The following is an 18,576-nucleotide window of genomic DNA, read 5'->3' as shown; positions in this document are numbered from 1 at the left end:
ACTGACAAGCACTGCACAAAGGTGCACGGCTGCACCCAGGCTCTCCCATGGCTCCCTCCATATGCTTATGGAGGGAGTCAGAGCATGCAGGGAGGTTCTCTTCCCTTCCCATGGGCAGAAAAGGCCTCCCCAGGAGATCAACACAGCCTGGTTGCACGTTGCACATGAGGACAGAAGCAGGGATGTCGTCAGGAGGACCGGGCTGAGTGGCACAAGCCTTTCAATGATCTGAGCAGATGATGAAACATTACAGCCAAGCCACACTCAACCTCATCCTGCTGTGCCACTCATCACATCCACATCACTCTGCCTTTCCTACCCTACTCCTGCACATCTTTACTCACACCAACTTACCTTGCACCTTCACCCATCCCTCTCTATCTATATTATCACTTCCCCATCTCACTAGCCACCCCTCACACTCATCCTCAACCTACTGCAAGCATACGAACTAACAACACACAGGGGTAGGCACCTGGGTGGTTTAGCCAATGTTCATATGAAGTTCCTGTTAATGTGTTGTCAAACATTGAAATCTATATTTTCAACTCTTTGCCTTACAGTACAGATCTATGTTCACCTTTGGAAGTGTCTTTGTGAGTTCCAGTGAATGTTGAGACATAACTACCGCCCCCCCCCCCCCCCTGGTCATTGTAGGGATGCTTTATGGTGCTGGTGTGGGGTGGTGTCAACCTGGCGCATCATGTGGCATCCAGGGTGTACAGCGTCAAGTGAAGTAAATCTGGCCATGGTGAGGCCATCGCTGGCCTCCCGGACAGCAATGTTGTCGGGTGCTGCTGCCCTGTGTCCTGTGCAGCATCAGGTGATTGCAGAGAAGGTTGGTATTGTTGTTGGTGATGTTGGTGTGCCTGGTGGTGTTGGTGTTGGGGCTGATCATGGAGGGATTCTGAGATTTTTACAAGGGCACCGATGTTGCTGGAATAGATGGCAGCTGAAGTTGAGATGACAGAAGCGACATGTCAATGGTGAGAGAGCTTGCTCCAAGGAGGTGAAAGTGGATAGAGAGTTTACTCCAAACACTTCCAAACTGCATACCACTCAAAAGTGTCTTCCAAGTCCTGAAGGCTTAAGCTTCTGACATTGGAAAGTGACCAGCTGTGAAATGGTAGCTTTTGTACCACTTTTGCAGCTGTCACTTATTCACAGCAATGGGGAGACATAGAGACCCCGACCTACTTACCTGACGTGATCTCCGAACGACGTGAACCCCGTTAAAAAAGTGGGAAAATAGAAAAAGGCTGGCAAAATAGTGGTTAACAAGCAGTTAAGTATCTTAAATGCCTCCCCCGCTGCTTGGTGTCGGGTCTATTCTGAAATCGCAGACCCGACACTTTGGAAACTTACATGGAGGCGGGTTCGCAGCGTGTTCCCAACCCGCTGTCAATCATTTCAATTTTGACAGCGGACCCGTCTCCAAAGCCACACTCTCAGTGCTGGCAAAATCGCGGCCTCTGTTGGCAACCTGGGAAGGCTTTGGGTTATGGCACAATAATGGCATAGAAAGAGTCTTGTAACTCATCTGAGCTGGGTCCATCGAGTCTTTTGAAGTTCTCAGAGTTGAAGGCCAACTTAACCATCTTCCACTACTTACAAATCAAACAACTGAGAGACATTCACCTGCCCACTCATAGCACGACAGACCTTTCTAGCCTTCCACAACAACAACTTGAATTTATATAGCACCTTTAACATAGTAAAACGTCCCAAAGCGCTTCACGGGAGCGTTATCAAGCAGAATTTGACACCAAGCCACATAAGCAGATATTAGGACAGAGGAAACGCTCATCCATGCCTTTGTTACCTCTAGACTTGACTAGAATTAAACAAACAAAACTAATTTTACGGGGATGCACTATCTTAGAAGAATGCCACTAAAGAATGCTAAATGAGTCAACACTTTCATTAAAATAGCAAAGAAGTTCACGCAAGCGTCTTAATGCATCCATCACACGGTGTGATTTCAACCCAACTGTTCGTTCAACCTGTTACTCGGTGGAATGGTTCATCCAAAGAGAGGGGAGCAATGTAGGTTTAGTAATGAGATTTAAGGTTCAGATCCAGGATTTTTTGAACTATTGAACACTGGGTTTTAACCGATTTATAGGTTGCAAGTAAGAATTGAAAATGTGTACTGTGACATCCAAGGTTTACTTTAAGGAATCGTGTGCCAAAGGTTCATTTAATGAACAGGTTTGTGTTTCTAATGCAGTGAGTCACGTGCAGATTCTAAATTAAATTGCTACAATAGATAATTCATTCAGACTGTGCTGTGAAATTCAGAAACAGAACAGTCATCATTAAGCCACTAAATGTCCAAAGCAACAGGGAACGAGGTGAAAACAAAGCAGTCGGTGTGGCTTGTCAACAAACAGCCGGAAAATGGGCTTGACTGTTTGAGGAACCAGATAGTAAATGTTCTTCTGACATGTTGTGCTTTGGCTGTTTACTTCAGCTGCCAATATTTTGGGATTTTTCTTCATGTAATATCACTGTGCTGGAGCATGACTGTGGACTGGGAGAGGGTCTGGTCAAGATGACAGCATTTCCTGTTTCTGCACTATTTTTGCAGTCACAGTTTCCTGTTTACTCTCTTGTAGAGTGTTGCACATCTGACAGTCAGCAGCACCTAGATAAGCATTTACAACTACTGTTGAAGAAAAAAAATGCTTAAAAAAGCTTAGTTGAAAATTATTCTCATTAAATAAGGTCTTATCAATACATTTCACACCTAATAAAGAAAAATTACCAACGCCAAGCTGTTAATTTAGCTTGCACCAATGTAAACAGGAAGCCACTCCCTTCCTTTCTAAATTTTTATTTTAATAATTTTTTTACGTTGTGCTTAGAAAGATGAGGGATGACAGTGCGACTGAATGGAACATTGTCCCACCTTTTGCACTTGCTGTCAGTGTAATATCCTTCAGTACAAGTATGTACTTAGTATGGATTTGATTTATAATAAAGTTTTCTTGGCATCACTTCAATAAATTTATGAGAACACTAGTCTGGCATCTCTGTTTTTCTTTTAAACAGGCCATGACGGTATTAAAATGGGAGACAAAGATTGAAGGCTTTACCACTACCCTACCGGAGAACGCTACCTCTGAGTTAGATTGGCAGCTTAGCAAATTATGGCCAGTGTTATGCTTTGGACTTGTGTTTACGGCAGGTTTATGAGGAACTGTTGAGCCAGCCGTGGTTAAAGCAGCCATGAGCACCTGTGTGCAAGTGACCTGGGAATGACTGACCCTCCAAATAAACACCTTCTGTGGCAATATAACTGCGCTCAAATGCGATGCTATCAAGTTAATAGCACCTTGCTTTTCCCCTTCCGTTTAAATTTTCACATAACTTGTCTCTACATTATATACCTATATATATATAATATGTGGGCTTAGGTAAGAATGTTTGGGGCAGGACAGAGGATCTACACATGATACAATCTCTATACAGAGTTATGCAATGCTCCTGTCTTTTTCTACTCTATTTTATATCAGGTTGCCCTTATAATTTCCAGTGAGTTTATAATGGAGCTAAGAACATAACTGTAGTAATAGTCCATCAGCAACAATACAGCAAATTATCCTGTCAGGTTGCAAGGTGTGTTGATAATTGAAATGTTTCACATACTGAGAGAATCTATCAGGTATGAAAGGAATGTAATCTATAGTGGAAGACACAAACTAATGCCTGAAAGTTTTGCAAATGAAAGGAAGGGGTTAGGCATCCTACAGCACTCGCCTAGCGACCTTTATGCCTCACAAGAACAAAGATTTATTGCTGTCAGGAGCCACTGCTCGAATGACATCACTGCCACTAAAACATGTGTTATAAATGAGATAAACAATTTAACATTACGTTAGCACGACATAACACAAGAGCTCTGTGTGCTGATGGGTTATGCAATACTGGAGCTAATCACTGGCCCACTACAGTAAAATATTGATTGCCTTCAATTAGCTTTATGTACATTGAGGATTACAATCAGGTCCAGATGACTGCAAGTGTGCAACCCACTGAAGTCACTGCATGCTGGTTTCATTTTAATAAATACAGTAGCCCCTTATTATAATGGCCTGGGATATGCTGCAACCGTTGATATCATATGTATATTTTATGGTTCTCTCACTAACAAATATGAAGCATTCTGAACAAAATTCTTGCCTTGTGTGGTACTAGGACTGACTTTCACCACAAGGCTAACTAAGGTACTGACTGTACAGGATAAAAAGCTTTTGTTCTGCTTCAAGAACCACATTGGAATTACTGATACGGGAAAAAAAGTTATGCGAAATGTCTGACCATTTATGAAAGGAAAAAATGTCTTGACTTCCTATTCTTCCAAGGACTGCAGTCACAAGATAGATATGAAGGAAGAAATTGTTTGGCCCATCCAAGCTCATCAATCCTGAAACAGCAGTTCTCCCTCCCAAATCATAGTATTGAGCTGTCTTTCAAATGATTGCAGGGTTTTTACCTCTGACAATCTACCCAGGAGTCCTTTCCTCTTTTTTTTTTTAGAGTGAAGATGAACTCCTGATATCAGACCTAAATTTGTTATTCACCTGTGGTCTCTTTCTCTATTGTTATAGTTTAAATGTTCATATTTACCGTTCCATGCATTCATAAATGTATATATATTCAACTGGTATTAGGAAAGAAGCCTTTTTGTTCTTTCTATTAGGGAACCCGGTACAAAAAGGAGTGGTGGCCTCCTTCCCCGCTTGTGTGGCACAAACATTGGCTCCGTGGCACTGGCACTATCACAAGGCCCAAAATATTATCTCAGTCCGTTCTGGAACAAACCCTTTTTAATGCTTGTGCCGGGCAACAATGTATTATCACTGGAATAAACCACACTCCCATCAAATTGAACACATTGGGCCAACATTTGCGATCGGAGGCTTCCTGCAGGCGGATGCCTCCGACCGGCAAAAATGTCTACAAAAGTACCTGGCGGCCTGCGATGGTGGCTTGCGATCCTGGGCCTCTCTGGGTCCGCGCGGGCAGAGCTCCATGTATCCCTGGGGCGCTCCTGGGATCACATGGGCCGGCCCAACCAATGGAAGGAGGGAATCCCCATTCAATCTTTTCACAGTTCTGTACGTACGGAACTGTCAAAAGTATGAATGGGGATCAACTAAAAAATACACCAACACCTTAAATACATTTTTTTTTAAACCATTACATATTTAAAATTAAAATGCCACTTAATTAAATATTTTAAACAAAAATTTAATTGTTTGAAAAAAATGTTTTTACGGGGCTAAAAATAAACGTACCTTTTTGAAGAGTGTTTTTAATTTATAAATGAGTTATCAAATTTCATTTTTCTATTTTTTAAAACTCTTAAGCTGCTAAAAGCAAGCCTTACACCTGCTTTTACCAGGCGGAAGTTGTGCAAAAAGCGTGACTCTCCTCCGGCGAAGACCCTTTTCTTGGGCAGGCAGATGATCTGTCGAGAGAATTCTTGACAGATTGCAAGTGCCAGCTTTCAGTGCATGTGCTTCGCACGCACCCGTGGGGGTCGCAAAATACAGCCCATTATTTATCCTATATAATGCTCCTCATTCTTTGATACACCACAGGTTCTGATGTGGCATCCATTGTTTATGATTTTTTATAAATGGAGAAGCCACAATAACATCCACAAGAACATAAGAATTTCCATATTCCATAATATTTCCCAAATATTGGAGTATTTTTGTATGGCTCCCAAAGACACCATTATAAGAGGGATTACTGTATCAACAAACTTCAGACAGCAGGTTGTCTTTCTAATAGCATTTTTAATGTTTGCACAATTCTAATACAAGCAAATGCCCTGTGGTGATATGTGGCATGTGATGAAGATGCTTGACTGATGACCTTTCACCCAGGCAGGATATGAGCCAGTAGCATTCTGTGAGCTTACTGCTTATTTGGCAGGACATGTTGAGCAGCTGATGGACAATCAACACTGTTGGGTGTCAGCACCTGGGTAAGAATAAGAACGCAGGGTATATTTTCCTTCATTCACTAATTTTCGCAAAGAAGTATAAATCAGGGAGCATTGCTTGATGCTCACATCTACTTTTTCCACTATAAATATTGAACAGGGAAAATTCTAACACATATTGGTCTGAAAAGATAAGGAACAGTTCCTAGTATTACATAATTTAAAAAATCATTTAGTTTCACGTAGATCTTGGGTGATCTTTATAGGCATCAGATGTATTAATGGAGTTAATAAGACATTTTGTTTTTTGACAAAAAAATTTCCCCTCATCCAAAGAAGTCTTTTTTAGAAAAGTAGAATCGCTTCTTTTCTGTGGGCGAGGGAATGAAGGCAAAGTCGACCTCCTGCGGACAAACCATTTCCCTTTTGGTGATCTCACGGAGAGCTTGTAAAATTGGACTGCCACTAGTGACCATCCTATTACTCTAAGGACTGCTGTGGAACTCCTCACTAAAGCCAGAGTTCCTCAAAGAAAAACTGTTATAGAATCATACAGCACAGAAGGAGGCCATTTGGCCCATCGTACCGTGCCTGTGTTATAATAGAAAAATAATGAACTTCACTAGTTGGAAAAAAATACATCTTGGTCAATGTGTAGATTTGCTGTCTTCAAGTAAAGCTGCTACTTATAGTAACAGGAAACACAGATCAGGAGAAACTAAACCACAGCCGTTACCAGATCAGCAGAAAATTACTTTAAAATCCTTCTTATGGTACGATTTTAAGGATTATATTGACCTTTGTGGCATTTGTGGTCAAAAAGATTTCATGTATTAAGAGCACTAAGTGTCTCGACCATAAATAGTGCTTCTGTAGTGGTCAAAATATTTCAACTGTTCTTTTATTTCTTACTTGCAAAGCAGTCTCCAGAAAGGGACACATCCCGATCTTCAAAATTCTGTTCCAATGACACATTGTAAGGATAGTTCTTACAACTGCTGACCCCGCCACCACTATCCAAGATGCTCCTGCCAGTGCATAGTGAGGTGTCCTTCATTACGTGGAGAATTTCCCTTCAGGGCAAACCACAACCCGTGATAAAACTCGTCAAGCTTCTAAACAATGAGGACTGTCTTAGAAATTCAGGGACTGTTAGGGATTCTGAATAGATACTGTTGGACTTTAGTTTTGACTTCACACTGAGCTCATTGCTGGAGTTTGAATTTTCCTATTACTATATGGCCATAGATTCAGGATAGATAGTTGATGGCACCACACGCACACGCTAGTACCTGATGACATGATCAAAGTAGGAACGATGGGGACTGGACAGGGCAGTGGATTAGAAAATTGCTGCCAGTGACTCCTATAGGAAAATGCAAATCTCTGGATGTTGCGTGAGGAGAGGATCCCCTGACAACTTTATAGCATGCTAAAACCCTGCGTTCACATGAAGAATGGCCCCTTGGAAGGGTTACCAGAGAGCAACCAACGGAAATGGAATTGTAACCCAGCTGGAAGGGGGAGGGGGGGGGGGAGAAAACTGGCAAAAAGAAATTTAAAAAATGTAACATTTCCATTTCATATCTGAAACCTGAGTTTGAACTCAACTCAAACACACGAGTTATAAATTTCACGTCTCCTGGGTCTCAGGCTACTTCCCGACAAGTATAAGCCCACAACACAGTTTGATACTAATTGAAACTAAATTTACAGAGGTCATAACAGGCTCCCCCATGGCTGAGCTAGTTAAGATAGTAAGTAGCTGAGCCGTTCATTCCCAGAAGGTCCCAGATTCTATCCTTGATCTGCGCTCAGTTAGTTGATCTCAGCCATCTTCGTGGTTGAGATGCTAAAATTGATCTCACCTTAGGAAAGGGAAAATGGGTCAGGTTTGTGGCTCCCGATCACTATCCCATGATCGGTGGTGGAAGTGCACATTTGTGGACTTTAGATAAGAACAGGATTAGGTTCAGCCCTGATACGCTCTATAGTCACTTACCGTTGACACTATCTAGGCACATGCCACTTGGGTAAGGTATTGGAGAGCATCCTGTGGATCTGAACCCAGAAGGAACTCAGTATCTTCAAACATGAGGAGTGATGGGAGCAAATTGGGAGAGAAACTAGGAAGAAAGAACATTAAAAAATATATCATAATGGTAGCTAGTGTGGTCAAGGGAAGAAAAAGAGTCATGAGCTGCTTTGCTGAGACTGGAGTTAGCACATTGTTGGGCAGAGTAGAGGGAGCTATACTTTACATTTGGCCTTGCTGTACCTAATCTGGGAGTGCTTGTTGCTCACATGGGGTTCCCAAAATGAGAAAGTGTTCTATTTCCCAGCTGACATCTCCCAGTTTCATGTGAATAAAGGTTCACCTAAAATATATATAAATTTTAAAAAGAGAGTGTTTGGGTAGAGAAGGTTGGAATTTTCAGAGTTCACCCTTTAATCATGAATTAGGCGCCAACTATTCATTGTTGTACAGATATATTTCCCATTTAGTCAGGAAATATCAATTATCGTGAGATTATAATAAAAAAATACAGTGTGAAGGAGGAAATAGTTTAATGTAACTATTAGATGAGTTTACAGCAGGACTTCGTTCAGGGAAATAAAATGATGTCTACTTCAATAGATTGTCCCTGATATATGACCATATTAATAAAATAACTATTATTCAGCTGGACTGTTAGTAAGCTTTAAGGAAATATCCTTCATGGACAAAGTCTGAAACTAGATGTTCAGTAGCTATTTCCAAATCCTGCATTTAGCTAATCTTTGTAGGATTGGAGCCTAATAGAATCACTGGGTGTACTTTGTTTCACTTTGTAACCCATGGAAAATTTATTTTCTATTGTTTCAAACCTCGCAGTTGAACAAACGCCTACATTCTAATGCACTATGTGGGTGTGCGTGCATGTGTTTCAATTTTTCACGGGTGGACTAATGTTGAAGTGAGCTGACCTCCAATGATCTGGGTTTCAGCACTAGCATTGTAACCTGCAGAGTAAGCTGTAAAGGGAAGTCCCATCACGGTGCCATCTTGCTAATCGTTCACTTTGATGGCTGTCTCTGAGGGGTTTAACATGTGCTATGTGGAATGAAACTGTGCAATGAGTCTAAAACATGATAATTTCCTGCAGTCACTCTTATTAATCAACTGAATCATATTTCTTTGCCAGGCAATACGTCACATTTTTGTGGAGGAGGCATTCATCATTCAGTTAAATAATGTGCCTCCAGTAGGAACTCATATTGGTTCCAGGAATGGAATTTTCCTCCCTTGCATGACAAATGGGGGGAAATTCCACTCAGGAGCCAAATATTGGATAGTTGAATTGATCCCAAGTCAGTGAAGTACAGTCCCTGAAGACAAGCTTCACTCTGCTACAGAATTGGAGATGCTTAGAGGGCTTGTACAGATCTTCAGCAAACCTCTTCACTTCTGTGGTTAGAAGTTGCTGTGGTGCTCACAACTTCCCCTTTAACAAAGAGGTGACAGAGAAAGCCATGTACTCAGCATGTTCCAGAAACTATCTTGAAAAAGAGTCCCTTGTAAAACTGAAACTAAAATGCTGCACACTTGTTTGTGAGCAATTTAGTTTTAACTCAAAAGAAGCTTCATTATAGTTTTGGGATGACTTATTTGTCAAACAATGTGATTGATGGTGGGTGGGTTAGACCTATCAAATGTCAGTAATGTTTTCAGCTTCAATCATTGTACTAAATTAATGAGATACATATAAAAGGATTTATCTCCAAAGTGACAGATAATTTAGAACCAAAGTTGATATGTGCTTGATTTCACCCTTTTGTTCGAAATAGTTAAGTGGTAAATTTGCAAGATTAGTGTAATGTCCGTGTGTAATTGAGACACGGACTGCAGAAGTTGGTTATAACAGGTGTTTACTGAATGGAGACAAAACTGGAACTACTATACAAAGTTACTGCACAGGCTTATATACAGGGGTGGTCACTACTGGTACTGCAGTATACAGGGGCTGCAGAATATAGTTCCTTCTTCAAGGTACATACACGACAATTCCTCCCCTTTTAGCTAAACCGTACATAACATTCGATTAATAATTAAATAACATATTTACAATTACAGTTGCTATATACATTAGCTGAAGTTAATCAATTATAAATTCAGTCTTTGAGGAGGCTTCCTGATTCTGTCTGGATAACGCCTCTTTGGGGTATCAGGTTCTTCTGGCAAAGTTGATTCGGGATCAACGTCGTTGTTTGGTTCGTCTGCTTCCAATATCACCGATTCTGAGGTAGATGCAATTGGTACTTCGGTTTCATCACCAGGTGTATAGGATCGTGGTGTAGATTTGACGTTTTCCAGTGACTCTAGAATCTGGTCAGCATGGCGTCTTACAATGCTCTCTCCAACGTCCACGGTATACATTAGAGGTCCTTGCCGTGTGCAGATCGTTCCTGGCTGCCATTTCTCTGTGCGGTAGTCCCGGGCCAAAACTGGTTGACCTATCTTGAAGCTCCTGGTTGGCCTTTCATTCATATTCTGAAACTGCCTGTTCTCCACATCTCTTCTGATGTTTGGCTTAACCAAATCCAAGCGGCATCGTAGTCTTCGATTGAAGAACATCATGGCTGGAGTTTGGTTGGTAACCGTATGTGTCGCATTCCGGTAGGCAAACAAGAAGTTATCCGCCTTGTGTTGTAGGGGTATGTCTTCATTACACATTGCCTTGATAGCCTTCTTGAAGGTTTGAACGAACCTCACCATTGTTCTTTAAGAACCTCCGGAACTCTTCAGACACAAACTGTGGTCCATTGTCGGAGCAAATCTGTTCAGGCAGCCCATTTCTGGCGAATATGGTTCGTAAGACTGTGATAGTTTTTTCTGTGGTGGTTGAGGACATTTTTATTACCTCTGTCCACTTTGAATGTGCATCCACCGCAATTAAAAACATCGAGTCCATAAATGGACCAGCAAAATCAATGTGTACCCTTTGCCATGGAGATGAGGGCCACTCCCATGGATGTAGAGGGGCTTGTGGTGGGGCGTTTTGGACCTTCTGGCATCCTGTACAGCTCTTGGTCATCTCTTCGATTTCTCTATCGATTCCCGGCCACCACACAAACGCTCTGGCTAAGTTCTTCATTTTTACCCCTCCCAGATGACCCTCATGAAGCTCATTGAGCACTCTATCCTTCAATTTGGGTGGAATTACTACTCTGGATCCACACATCAAGGTTCCTCGGCACACTGACAGCTGTTCTCTTCTTGGCGAGAATGCTGGCAACAGTGGTTCGCCATGTGCTGGCCATCCCTTCACCGTTAAATCATAGACCCTGGAGAGTGTCGGGTCATTTCGTGTTTCCTTTTCTATGTTTGCATTCGTCACAGGTAGACATTCGACTATGGTCGAGTGGAATATCTCCACAGGATCCACTGCAGGTGCTTCTTCCACCGTCGGCAACGGTAGGCGCGACAATCCATCAGCAATCCCATGCTGTTTAGTTCCTTTGTACTTGATGTCATATTGGTGTGCCCCTAGGAAAAGGGACCACCTCTGTAGCCGTTGTGCTGTCATTATTGGGACGCCCTTCTTAGGGTTGAAAATGGAGACAAGAGGTTGATGATCAGTTAGTAGAGTAAATTTCTGTCCGTGCAGGTAGTGATTGAACTTCTTCACCCCCCACACCAGGCTGAGGGCCTCTCTGTCAATCTGGGCGTAGTTACGCTCGGCTGCAGTTAACGAGCGTGACGCAAAAGCTATCGGCCTCTCTCAACCATCAAGGGATTTATGTGACAGTACCGCTCCCAACGCCATAGGGAGACGCATCACACGCCAGTCTTATCAGTAGTGATGGGTTGTAGTGAGCCAATACTTCTCTTGAAGTGATCAGGCCTTTACACTCCTGAAAGGCCCGCTTACATTCATCGCTCCATTTCCATGCTACTCCAGTTTGTAGCAGGGTGTTTAGTGGGTGCAGAATTGTGGACAAATTCGGCAAAAACGAATGGTAGTAATTCACCAATCCGAGGAATGACCTCAGTTGCGACACATTTTCAGGCGCTGGAGCCTTAACTACCGCTTCAATTTTGTCAGGGGACTTATGTAACCCCTCTTCATCAATCACGTGGCCACAATACGATATTTGTTTCTTAAAAAACTTGCACTTGGGGCGATTGGCTCGTAGCCCATGTTCTCTTAGTCTAGTGAGCACCTGCTCTAGGTTGGCAAGGTGTTCACTGTCATCTTCACCTGTCACAAGGATGTCGTCCAAGTAACACTGAGTCCCTGGAATCCCTTGCAGGACTTGTTCCATCGCTCTTTGCCATATAGCTGCAGCTGATGCTACTCCGAATACCAGTCGATTGTACTGGTAAAGACCTTTGTGAGTGTTTATTGTGAGATAATTCCTAGAGGATTCCTCAACCTCCATCTGCAAATATGCTTGCGCTAGGTCAATTTTTGTAAAACGTTTCCCTCCAGATAGTGAGGCGAAAATATCTTCTATCCTCGGAAGAGGATACTGTACTGTGTGAAGGACTGGGTTCACAGTCACCTTGAAGTCCCCACGGATGCGAACCTTCCTTGGCTCCTCAGACTTATTGTTTAACGTTTTCTTCATGACAGGAATGATGGGTATCGCCCACTCGCTCCAGTCTACCTTAGATAACACGCCTGCATACTCCAGATTCTCCAGCTCTGCCTCGACGGCTGGGCGAATTGCATACGGTACCGGTCTTGCTTTCAAAAACTTGGGAATTGCATTCTCTTCTATTTTCATCGAGGCGGTTACGCCTTTAAGAGTTCCCAGTCCTTGTTGAAATACCTCTTTAGCGTTAGCTAAGATTTTTGACAATCGTCCAGGTGTGACGTTGTCATCCTTTTTACCAGCCACAGTCAGTGCCTGAATGGAGTGCCAGCCTAAACTTATCTTTCTGATCCATTCACGTCCCAATAATGGTGGTCCACCATCTTGCAGTATGTACAGATGCAATTTCTGTATTTCCTTGCCGTTGTATTCGACAGGCACCCTTATTTTCCCTCTGGGGTATACTTTCTGCCCCGTATATGTCTTCAAGACAATGGATGTGTCTTTCAAGGGTATGTGTGAGAATAGCCGCTCATAGTCTCGTCGATTCATGACGGTCAGGGCTGATCCTGTATCCAATTCCATTTTGACTTGGGACCCTGCTATCGTGAGGGTGACCCAAATGGTTCAGTGATCCTCTTTTGCGATTATGTTGTGTAGTTTGAGACAGCTCAGTCTCTTGTTCCCGGATTCACTATCGCTCTTCTGGTCTTCGGAACTACTGTCCGTCATCTTTTGTACTTTCCTGTACTGTTCCTTAGTAGTCTTTTTGTTGTCGTTAGTCTTCTTCCCGGACCTGCAAACTCGTGCAATGTGTCCCATCTTTCCGCATTGCCTGCATGTTTTGTCCTTGGACCAGCAGTCCTTCTGGTCATGGGTTGTTCTGCCGCAGCGATAACATTTTTCAAATCCCCGTGTCATTTCATGGGTGCCGTATTCCTGTGGCTTTTGCTGTATTTCCGCAGCTCCCCTTGCTGCTGCTTCGTACGATACTGCCACGCTGAAAGCCTTATCTAGCGTCAGCTCTTTCTCCGAGAGTAACCTCTTCTGGGTTCCTTCACTCAGGAGTCCACAGACAAATTTGTCCCGTAGGGTATCTGCCAGTCCTGCTCCGAACTGGCAGTGCTTTGATAGCTTGCGTAGTTCCGTAAGGTAATCAGCATTGCTCTCATCTTTATGCTGATTTCTCTTGTGGAATTTAAATCTTTCTGCTATCAGCAGCGGTGTAGGATTTAGGTGTTCCTGTAGGATATCAACAATTTCGTTAAAACTCTTTGCCATCGGTTTGACTGGAGTGATCAGGTTCCGCAATAGGCCATACGTTCTTGCGCCCATTAAGTTTAGTAGTACCGATGCCTTTTTCTCATCGGCTACTTCATTTGCTTTGCAATATACTTCAACTCTTTCCACATACGTGGTCCAGTCTTCTATTGCATTATCGAAGGCAGTGATATTGCCAGTCTTCGGCATCTTGGAGATCTAAGATGGCGCCTCCCGCGCTTTGCCTTCTTCCCTGATTGAACAAAATGGCGCCTCCCACGCTTTGCCTTCTTCCCCGCTGGATTAAGATGGCGCCTCCCGCGCTTTCTGCCTTTTCCGCTGCTGCCAGCGCTGTTGCTGGCGTTTTTATGCCTTGATGGCGACGCCCTATGGTCTTTGCGCACTTGCCCCCGCGCTGCTGCCAACGCCGCTCTCCGCGGTCCCTATGGCAACTGCAGCTCCTCGCGACTTTCTGCGCTTCTAATTTCTTTTTCTTTTATTTTAATTACTGTTCCCGTCATCAGAGCAGACCCTATGGGACACTTCCCTCACTCTTCTCGGGTCTGTACGCTGCCCGGCTTCATAGCACCGGCCGCGCCCTGTGTGCTCCACCCTCTCTCTCTCTCTCCTCTTCCCGACAACGCTGCTCGGCCCCGTTGAAAAGCCACCCAATCGAGCTCTAGCCCACCGCAGCCCAGGAAGGATCAGTGTACTACCTGCCACCAGCCCGATTAGCTGGAACACCATAGACTGGATAACCAAGCCCAGCTCTCGACAGCCTCTCCTGTAAATCTTCGAATTCGATGAATCAGAGGGCGGTTGCCCACGGTCGACGCCCGTTTCTTCTGTTTGTTTTTTTTTTCTTTTTGGATTTCTTCCTTCTGGCTCCGACCTCTAATAACTTCGCTTCAGGGATGGATCCCCGTGAGGTGGTGCAGAACTGTAGGTAAGTTCGGATCTGTTCGTCGCCAATGTAACGTCCATGTGTAATTGAGACACGGACTGCAGAAGTTGGTTATAACAGGTGTTTACTGAATGGAGACAAAACTGGAACTACTATACAAAGTTACTGCACAGGCTTATATACAGGGGCGGTTACTACTGGTACTGCAGTATACAGGGGCTGCAGAATATAGTTCCTTCTTCAAGGTACATACACTACAATTAGCCAACCCTGGGGAGGTGGGTATGGAGGTGGGACTGCCGGGAAAAAAGCAGAAACTGGGAGTGGGTACCGAACCTGCTCCCAACCTGCCTCCAAGCCATCTTCCTGGGGTCCCCAAGTCATGCAGGGACCCGTCTCCTCAAGGCGGGAAGGGGATTACAACCATTTAACTGCCTGTTAACAGGTAGTTAACAGGCAGTTAAGAGGCTTATCCCCATTTTACCCCTGCAAGTGCGGGCTTCCTGATGGCTGCGAACCTCGCCAGGGTCAGCGAGGCGAGCAGTGGGTTGGCAGGGGTGAGAGGGATCGAAAAGTGCGCTGTGGAGGTGAGTGATGGGTGCAAGTGTGGAGAGGTAAGTATGAGAGGTGAGTGTAAAGTGTTGGAAAAAGTTTACTTACCTTTGTTTCTTTCTGCAGGCTTCAACCCGTGGGGCTCCGGAGGTGCCTCATCTCAACGGCAGAGATGACAGAATGGATGCTGCATTCTCAGATGCAGCAGCCATCTGATTTCTGCTGAGGAAAGAGGTTTGGTGAGTCTTCAGTACAAGGACTCACCTTAGAACAGAGATTGTCAGTGATTGACAGCTTCTCAAAGCTGTCAAACGCTGTCAATTCATCTGTCAAAAATTTTTGACAGATGAAACATCATACGCTGACGTCCTCTGTCACCGGCTTTCCCTTAGTTGGCCGGCTAAGCCCGCAGGGCGGGCTTAACAAGGTCAATCGAGGGAAAATAGCGTAGGTTGGCCGGGCATCATTGGGGGCGAGACTAAAACCCGATAACCAGCAGTCCCACCCCCAACGTGCCCCCATTGACAAAATCCAGCCCATAGAATCTGCCCTATAATGTTACGGTCCAATCTACAATGCACATTTCCATGCTGGGAGCGAAACTTTGCAAAATCATCCCTTCATTCTCATTGTTGTGGCTAGAAATTCTTCCATGGAGCAATAACAGCAGCAGCAACAACAACTTGCATTTATATATTGATTTTAATGTAAAATAAAGTTCCACGGCGTTTTATAAATAGAAATAGACAGGAAAACTAATGCCAAACCATGGGGAAGTGGTTTGGTCCGAGTGACGAGATATCTTCGCTCCTCCAATTCTGGCCTCTTGAGCACTCCTGATTTTAATCACTCCACATTGACGGCCGTCCCTTCAGCTGCCACGGTCCTAAGCTTTGGAATTCCCTCCCTAAACCTCTCCATCTCTATCTCTCTCCTCCTTTAAAACGCTCCTTAGAACCAACCTCTTTGACCAAGCTTTTGGTCACCTGCCCTAATATCTCCTTATGTGGCTCAGTGTCAAATTTTGTTTGATAATCGCTCCTGTGAAGTGCCTTGGGATGTTTTATTGCGTTAAAGGCGCTATATAAATACAAGTTGTTGTTGATGAAAGACTGGCTGAAAATTTGTTTTTTGAAAAGGATTTTAAAGCAGGAGTGGGAAGTGGAGGAGCAGAGGACTTTAGGCAGGACATTCCAAAGGGCTGGGCCAAGTTGGCAGAAGGACTCTGCCACCAATGGTGGGATGAAGGGTTGGGGGGAGGGATGTACAAGACGCCAGAGTCAGAGTACCAAATGATGCAGGGGGTGGAATAGAAGGCTGGAGAAGCTGGCAGGCCATGGCAGAGTTTAAAGACAAGATTGAGGAGTTTAAGTTTAATACTTTGGTGAGCAGGGAACCAGTGTAGGTCAGTGAGGATGTGGGCGATGGCGAGCAGGACTTAGTGCAGGACAGGATATAGGCATTTTGGACAAATTGGAGTTTGTAAAGGGTGGAGAATGGGAGGCTGGCAAGAAGAGCATTGAAATAATGATCTCTCGTATCACAGACCTTCCCTTTTGTTCTTTCCTCCCCTGCCCCCTTTCCCTGCCCCTACACTTGCATAAAAACCTGTTACATCTCCAGCTTTTTCCAGTTCTGACGAAGGGTCACCGACCTGAAACGTTAACTCTGTTTCTCTCTTCACAGATGCTGCCTGACCTGCTGAGTATTTCCAGCATTTTCTGTTTTTGTTTCAGATTTCCAGCATCCGCAGTATTTTGCTTTTGTATTGGAATAATGGGCCTGGCTGTTAACAGTTACATAGGCGGAGGAGGGGGGGGGGCGGAGTTTCGGACAGGAAACCCAGAAGTCCGGGATTCTCCGCAGGCTGAGTTTTAACTCCACGGTGTGCGTCTTTTGTCCTTGACGGGTTCTCCACCTGGAAGTCAGCCTGATTGACAGGCTTGGCTTTCAGTCGGGCGGGGAGGACTCCGGAGCAGACGGCAGGAGAAGGTAGATCCGATCCATGACCCCGGGGGTGGGGGAGGGGTCTGATCCCCATGAAGTCTAGAGATGACGAACAAATGGTAAGGGTTTCCGCTGCAGAGGGACTGAGGTAGTTTGCAGATGTGGAAATAGGTGGTCTTGCTGAGGGATGAGGATGTGGTGTTTAAAGCCCAGCTCAGGGTCAAAGGGACACCAAGGTTATGCACCATCTAATTCAGTCTGAGCAAGTGATTTGGGAGGGAGATGGAATCAGTGTCAAGAGAGCAGATTTTATATTGGGAGCCGAAAATGATCGCTTTGATCTTCCCAATGTTAATTAGGAGGAGGTTGTGGCTTATCCATGACTTGATGTTGGTCAGGCAGTCTGACAGCACGCAAGTGGTAATTGTGATGGAGAGATTCAGATGATGTTACTAAGGGGTAGCATGTAAATGATGAAAAGGAGGGGGCCAAGGATAGAACTTTGGGGGACTTCTGGAGGAGACAGCGTAAAGGTGGGAAGAGAAGCCATTGCTGGAGATTAAATGGCTGTATTCAGAAAGTTATGAGTGGAATCATGCAAGGGCAGTCCCAGTGAGCTGAACAAAGAAGGAAAGATGATGGAGGATACTAGCATGATCCAGCATATCAAATACTGCAGAGTGGTCAAGGAGGACAAAGAAGGATAATGAGCACAGTCTCACAAGGTGTTTGTGATGTTGGCTAAGATCAACTCACTACTGTGAGCAGGGTGGAAATTGGACTAGAGGTATTCAAACAAGAAATTTAGGAAGCGATGGTTATGAAGCTGGAGACAACGATTCATTTGAGAATCTCATAGAGGGAAGGGCGTTTAGAGAGGTGAGGTAGTTGGGGAGGACGGAGGGAGACAATGCCTGAGGTAACCATATCAGTTAGGCTGGGGGCCAGTAGGAGAAGTTGAATGATCAGAGGTCGAGTGGGGTGGAGATAAAGGGAGATGGGCCTCCTCGAGCAAGTGACCCAGGAATGGGCATGGGAGAGATGGAGGGAAAACTGCAGAGTAATGAGGGACCAGGGCTAGGATGGAGGACTTGGGAGAGATTTTAGGAGTGAGGGGAGGGAAGAGAGGAAGGGTAGGTAGCGGCAGAGAAAACTACCTACCAGGTGGTCTCAATCTTGGGGACAAAGAAATCAATGAGCATTTTGCATTTACATCACATTAATATAGTGGGCAAACCCCCAAGCCTGTAGGATAAGTCTAACGCATGGCGGAATAGTCAGTAAAGGTTCAAAGATGTCTGACTGCCTTCCAAGTGAACATATTTGAATAATATAGAATAATACTGTAAATAGCTGGTGATTTACAAGACAGATT

General features: G+C 44.3%; 1 protein-coding gene and 1 long non-coding RNA gene across 3 annotated transcripts in view; one reads left to right on the top strand and one right to left on the bottom strand.

Moving 5' to 3' along the window:
- The window catches only part of LOC147108131 (rho GTPase-activating protein 45-like), a 245,525-nt gene that overhangs the window by 56,743 nt on the left and 170,206 nt on the right, over window positions 1–18,576 (top strand). The window lies entirely within an intron of this gene.
- LOC147108132 (uncharacterized) lies at window positions 5,797–17,276 on the bottom strand. Its single transcript, XR_015080704.1, has 3 exons — window positions 16,909–17,276; window positions 7,962–8,085; window positions 5,797–5,997 (listed from the first exon to the last, which is right to left on the bottom strand). It is a non-coding gene; the product is annotated as an uncharacterized LOC147108132 (long non-coding RNA).

The sequence above is a fragment of the Somniosus microcephalus genome, chromosome 13 (genome assembly GCF_052327205.1).
Source record: "Somniosus microcephalus isolate GS21.2 chromosome 13, FLI_Smic_1.0, whole genome shotgun sequence".
Lineage (NCBI taxonomy): Eukaryota > Metazoa > Chordata > Chondrichthyes > Squaliformes > Somniosidae > Somniosus > Somniosus microcephalus.
This window is presented reverse-complemented; position numbering and strand designations above follow the sequence as displayed.